Source organism: Moschus berezovskii, chromosome X (assembly GCF_049115385.1).
Source record: "Moschus berezovskii isolate FMDL1 chromosome X, NW_MosBer_1.0, whole genome shotgun sequence".
Classification (NCBI taxonomy): domain Eukaryota; kingdom Metazoa; phylum Chordata; class Mammalia; order Artiodactyla; family Moschidae; genus Moschus; species Moschus berezovskii.
Genome location: NC_142488.1, coordinates 12,525,135 through 12,531,008, shown reverse-complemented (window position 1 = coordinate 12,531,008; position 5,874 = coordinate 12,525,135). Strand labels below are relative to the sequence as shown.

At 41.8% G+C, this 5,874-nt stretch overlaps 1 pseudogene; it reads left to right on the top strand.

Moving 5' to 3' along the window:
- Positions 1 to 721: 721 nt before the first annotated feature.
- Positions 722 to 1,246, top strand: LOC129535171 (ARL14 effector protein-like pseudogene; annotated as a pseudogene).
- Positions 1,247 to 5,874: the final 4,628 nt, after the last annotated feature.

The window sequence follows — 5,874 nt, the reverse complement described above, 5'->3', positions numbered from 1 at the left end:
AATTGGAGGTCATTTCAAACGAAATAAATAAACCACAGCTAATGTGCTGACGTTTTAAAGAGAAAAGGCAATTGCTAAAAATGACCATCCAATTTCCATTACTTACTACAGTCATTAGAAGCAAGGAATATGTTTATTGATCTGAAGTGGTTCAAACAGTATTTTCTTTGTTCAAACCAATTTAGCTGGAGGAAAAGTCAAGAGTTTGCCTTGTGTTCAGGCAGGGGGGGCATTGCGGAGAGAAAGAGATTCTTTACATAAAAAACTGTCGGCTTTCTATCCTAGGGCCACTCACCTAAGAAGAATAACTGGGTTTCTATGAAAGCAAAGCAGTTTTTGCCCCTGATCACTATTGGTTTAGCTCTAGGCCCTTGAGACTCAAAGTAGGTTTGGAATTAGCAATATCAGTATAATCTGGGCCTACATTAGAAAGGTAGACTTTCTGGCCCCACCCCAGTCCTAACTGAATCATAATCTAGTTTTTAACAAGATGTTTCATGATTCATGCACATTAATGTTTGAGAAGTACTAGTCTAGACAAACATGGATGGTCATTTGAACATTTGATAGAAAAAAGAGATGGTTAAATAAAGGAGGAAATGCTATCTGATAAAAGCACTTTTGTCCAAAGATTTGTTGGTGTTGATAAACTTGCTCCTATCCACTTAACTCAGGTTTGAAGTAAAAACTTAATAGGCCCATTCTGAAATGACATTTACCAGCTCCAGTGTCCTCATGGTTGAATGAGCTCCCACAAATGGTTGCTGACTTTGTTTCTGTCCCCAGGTGAGCAGAAATGAGTGAACAAGCGGAAAAAAGCAGTTCCGTGCAAGAGACACCTGCACGTCAACGTTCTCCTGAGAAACCAAGTCCGAAGGAAGAGAAGAAAAGGAAATGGCTGGAGCGGCAGTTAAAAATGTTGACATTTCAAAATCCTGGGCCTCAGATAGCCAACTTTAATCCTGAAATTAGGGAGATGCAAAAGAAAGAGCCAAAGAAGTATGAGTTTGTTTCTGTAAAACGCGAAGGCAAGAAGTATGACAAAAAGGGCAGGCTCATCGTCAATGATGCTGACCTGTGCGACTGCCTTGATGAAGATTGCCTGGGTTGCTTCTACCCGTGCCCCAAGTGTAACTCCACCAAGTGCGGGCCCACGTGCCGCTGCAACCGCCGCTGGACCTACACCACCATAGCTGATGAGACCGGGGAGGTCCTCAGCAAGATGCCGTTCGACATCTCCGACTAGGAGCAGCCCTCCAGGCTGATCAATTTTCTCTTCTTTGCAGTTAAACCAGCCTCTTTCTCCTGGGTGAATTTTAGGACTGGGGGAAAAAAGTTTTTAAAATATAGTTTAGACTAGTTAGTGTTCTCTGAAGCCATAGAACCCTGTGTACTGCACTGTCCTTCTCTAGCCTTCCTGCTGTGATGACTCAAATTCCTCCCCTGGTAACCAGCAACTCCATTGCTACTCTGCTCTCAGATTAAAAATCCCTTTCCTCTTTGCTGGTACCTTAGGAGATGGAGTTTTAAGATTTTTAGAATTCTGTAGCTGAGAGCTTGTCTTGACATAGAACGTATGTTTATAATAGCTAGTTACCATTAGGATCTTACACATTATCAATTCTAAAGCAGAATTGCTATTTGGATTAACTTGGCACTACATACTCATAGTCTCATTTTTTAGTGTTACTGTTTTAACAATATTAAAATGAAATTTGTTTTTTTTTAAAAAAAAAAAAGTTTAATAGGCCACATGGCCACATGGCCCAACATATAAGCACAAAAGCAGAGATTCAATTTAAGTGATATCCAAAATGCCAACTGGAAGCAGACTTAAAAGGACAAATTTTAATCTAATGATTAAAATCATTTCTAATCTAGAAATGATTTAAAAGCATTTTTTTTGGTGGCTAAGGTTACCAGCCACACAGAACTGGCCAAGGTGGTACAAAATTCCTAAGGCCTAAGTTGCATTTGATCTTGGAGGTATAGGATTTAAGGAAATTCAGCTAGAGTTTCTGCTGACCTCAGTGAAGATACCATCTCAGAAGACTGATGTGAAACATCTGGGCCAGGTTTGGCAGCTATTGTGCAAAACTGTTTTTAGGGAAAATCTCTATGAAAATGTTCACACCCATAGCGTCATCGGGAAAGTTTCTCTTCAGTCATCTTTGATACCAAGTTTTATTCAAATGATCTGTAAGAAGAAAATTGCTTTTTACAATTTTCCATGTTTACTGCTCATGAACATTTAATCACTTCTTCTGAAGCTTTGGATTCGGCACAAAGAGACTTTCCACTGAACACAGTTGTGCATGCACTGGCTGAGGCCGCAGACGTAATAGGCTAAAAACAGACAAAAGGCCCCTATCTCTGTCCCACCAAATGGCCATGTATGTTTACCCACTAGAAAATATTCACCTGAGACCACTTTTGCCTCTGACTAACTCACCCAAAATCTCTGTGTGGCAAATTCATTAATAAAAAGCATTTAATTTTCCTTACTTTGATTTTTTTTTGTGTGTGAGAAAGTGTGTGTTTTTTAGACCCAAGAGAGAAAAAAACCTTTTTTCCCCCTTCTCTGAAGCAAACCCATGTTTTGTTCTTTGGCAAACACCAATCACTTTCCATCTGAAGTTCCTGGTAATAGTGATATTAGCTTGGTGCAAAAGTTTTGCCTCATCCGCCATATTCACCTGACCTCTTGCCAACCACCCACCACTTCTTCAAGCGTCTTGACAACTTTTTGTGGGGGAAATGCTTCCACAACTGGCAGGAGGTGAAAATGCTTTCCACAAATTGAATCAAATCCTGAAGCACAGATTTTTAAAAAATTATTCAGTTTTAAAATTTATTTTTTAATTGAAGGATAATTGCCTTACAGAATTTTGTTGTTTTCTGTCAAACCTCAACATGAATCAGCCATAAGTATCCATATGTCCCCTCCCTCTTGAACCTCCCTCTCATCTCCCTCCCCATCCCACCCCTCTAGGTTGGTACAGAGCCCCTGTTTGCGATCCCTGAGACATACAGCACAATTCCCTTTGGCTGTCTATTTTACATACGGGAATGTCAGTTTCCATGTTACTCTCTCCATCCATCTCACTCTCTCCTGCCCTCTCCCCATGTCCATAAGTCTATGAATTGTGCTCACCTGTTGAAATTAGAGATGACACTACAAACCTCTGTCCCTACTATGTCCCCCTCAGAATTTGTGCATTGAAACCTAACTCCCAAGGTGATGGTAGTAGGAGGTGGGACCTTTGGGAGGTGATTAGGTCATTAGGGTAAAGCCCTAATGAATGAGTCTCTTATAGAAGAGACCCAAGAGAGCTCCCTTACTTCTGGGAGGCAAGTTAGGCCAGTATAATCTTTCTAGCATGCCATATATGTATACATATCAAATACCAGTCATTTCGGCAATGAAAAATTATCTCTAACATATTTATTAACATCCTCTGGGTATAGATTTAGATAATGACATTTGTAGTGCTTAAACTTCTCTGGAATGTGGGTTCAAATGCTAACTAACCACCTCTAAGGATTAATCTAAGGATTAGCTTTAAGGAGTAAAGTTCATTTATACATGTTTACACTTTTACACCACACTGTTTATACCATACAGACACTATGTGGGCATGTATTGTCTAAACCCTAACTTTCTGAGTACAAGCTGCCCCAGTGAGCCACCACTGTCTTCCAGTCCTCCAGGGGCAGGCTCTGTCCCTGGATGCTGGGTGGGTGGATTGGGAAGCTCCCTTGTTGGCATATGAATGTGAAAAAAAAAGTCGCATAGTTGTGTCCTCTTTGCAATTCCTTGGACTGCAGCCTGTCCTCGTCTATCCATGAAATTCTCCAGGCAAGAGTATTGGAGTGGGTTGCCATTTCCTTCTCCCAGGGATCTTCCCAACCCGGGGATCAAACCCAGGTCTCCTGCATTGCAGGCAGATTGTTTACTAACTGAGCCACTACATTCTCCACTATCAGCTCTATCAAGGGTGAAGTTAACATTTTTCTCTCTACCTGCCAACTTCTTTATCTTTGTAAGTTATTCACATTCAGGTTGGTGAGAGTTATCTACTGGGTACTTTCAAACACCCCAGCTGCAAACTGGCATGCTCCTGGCCCTTCTGAGAGGTCTTCCAAGAATCCTCTTGACAGACCTTTGAACTCTTGCCTGTTGACGACCTCCCACTTACACCATGCTTCAAAGCAGGCTTTGACTCCACATCTCTGTATCCCCAGCATCTAACACACAACCTGGAACACGGTAGGTACCTAGTGAATGTTTGTTTAATGAATCAGTCATTGATTGCAGGACATGCTTTTTGAGGGGCTTTTTAGGAGTGTTGGTCAATGGCTCATTAAAAACCTACTTGAAATGACTGGGATAAGCAACCTTAGATGACTCGAGGAAACACAAAGAATTTCCTAGAAACAATGTCTCTTACAACTTTAAGCTTTTTTCTTTTATCATATGTTTCTGTTTTTGTCTTTTCCATTACTCATTGAAAATAGCAACTACCCTTTGCTGTCCACCTGAAACTATCACAACATTGTTAACTGGCTATACTCCAGTACAAAATAAAGTTTAATTATAAAAAGTGGAAAAAATAGAGCTAAAAAAAAAGAAAGTAGCAACTATCGATCCCTGGTGGTCCAGTGGTTAAGACTCATGAACATGTGTTCATATATATGTATGTATGTGTACGTATATATATGTATGTGTATATATATGGGGCTTCCCTGGTGGGAAGTGGTTACTTGTAGTCTCTGCTTTTAGGTAATTTGGAAATTTTCCCAACAACAAAACACGTTTTGGGAACTTCCCTGTCAGTCCAGCGATTAAGACTTTGGGCTTCTATTGCAGAGGTTTCAGGTTTGATCATTGGTTGGGAAGCTAAAATCCCATAGGCCATGCAGTGAGTCCAAAAAGAAAAAAACACATTTTTCTATTTTTAGGCACTGTTTCTCAATCTTGCCTTGGCACCCCCAAGTGGGCAACAAGCTGGCATCATCCCTTCCTCAATCCTGTAAAGTGGTTTCTCTACCAGTGTGCCAGTGTGGATTGTAGGTGCAGTTGAAACAGAGACCCTCTCAGCCCTTGGAGCAGTCAGAGGACCTAAGGCAGAGGGTGGGGCTCTTGGAGCAGTCAGAATTTCTGCCCTGGTAGCCTGGGGCCATAAGTAGCCTCAACCTTCTACCCTAGGTTGCTGTTCTGATAATCAGTCTTTGAGCCAAGGGGTGAAAAAACACTGACTCAAGACTGTTCCTGTTAAAAAGTAAATATTCCTTGGGAGGAGTTGACTCAGCAAGCTATTATCAACTCTTAACACCTCAAGTGCTTCAGCTATCAACTCTCCTGATCCTGACAGCTCAGTGACACCTCCCCTGGATAATGGGTGAGTTTTGGACTATGGCCAAGATTGGGTGGGATGAGACCCTGGGGAAACCAGTGAGGTGGGCTCCGGAATTGAGTTGGCCTGAGGGAAAGTGGGGAGGAAAGAGGCTGAGAAGTTAGACCTGGGTGGTGGTGGTATTGGGAAGAATTGTGGGCAGGGGTGTCCCAGGGAACCCCAGAAGAAGAAGCCACATTCTCTGATTCTTCTCAGAACAGAGCTCCTTCTAGGCTTCTTCATAGCGGTGTCATGTAATAGTTTCACATGGAGAAGTAACTCACCAAGAAACTTCCCAGGTCTTCTACCCTCCACAGATTTATGTACACCTGAAATTTTACCAAGTCGTTAAAGGACTGTGCCCAGGAGAATTCTTTCATTCAGTTTAGTCACTCAGTCGTGTCCGACCCTTTGTGACCCCATGGACTTCAGCATGCCAGGCTTTCCTATCACCCATTCTCAGAGCTAACTCATACAC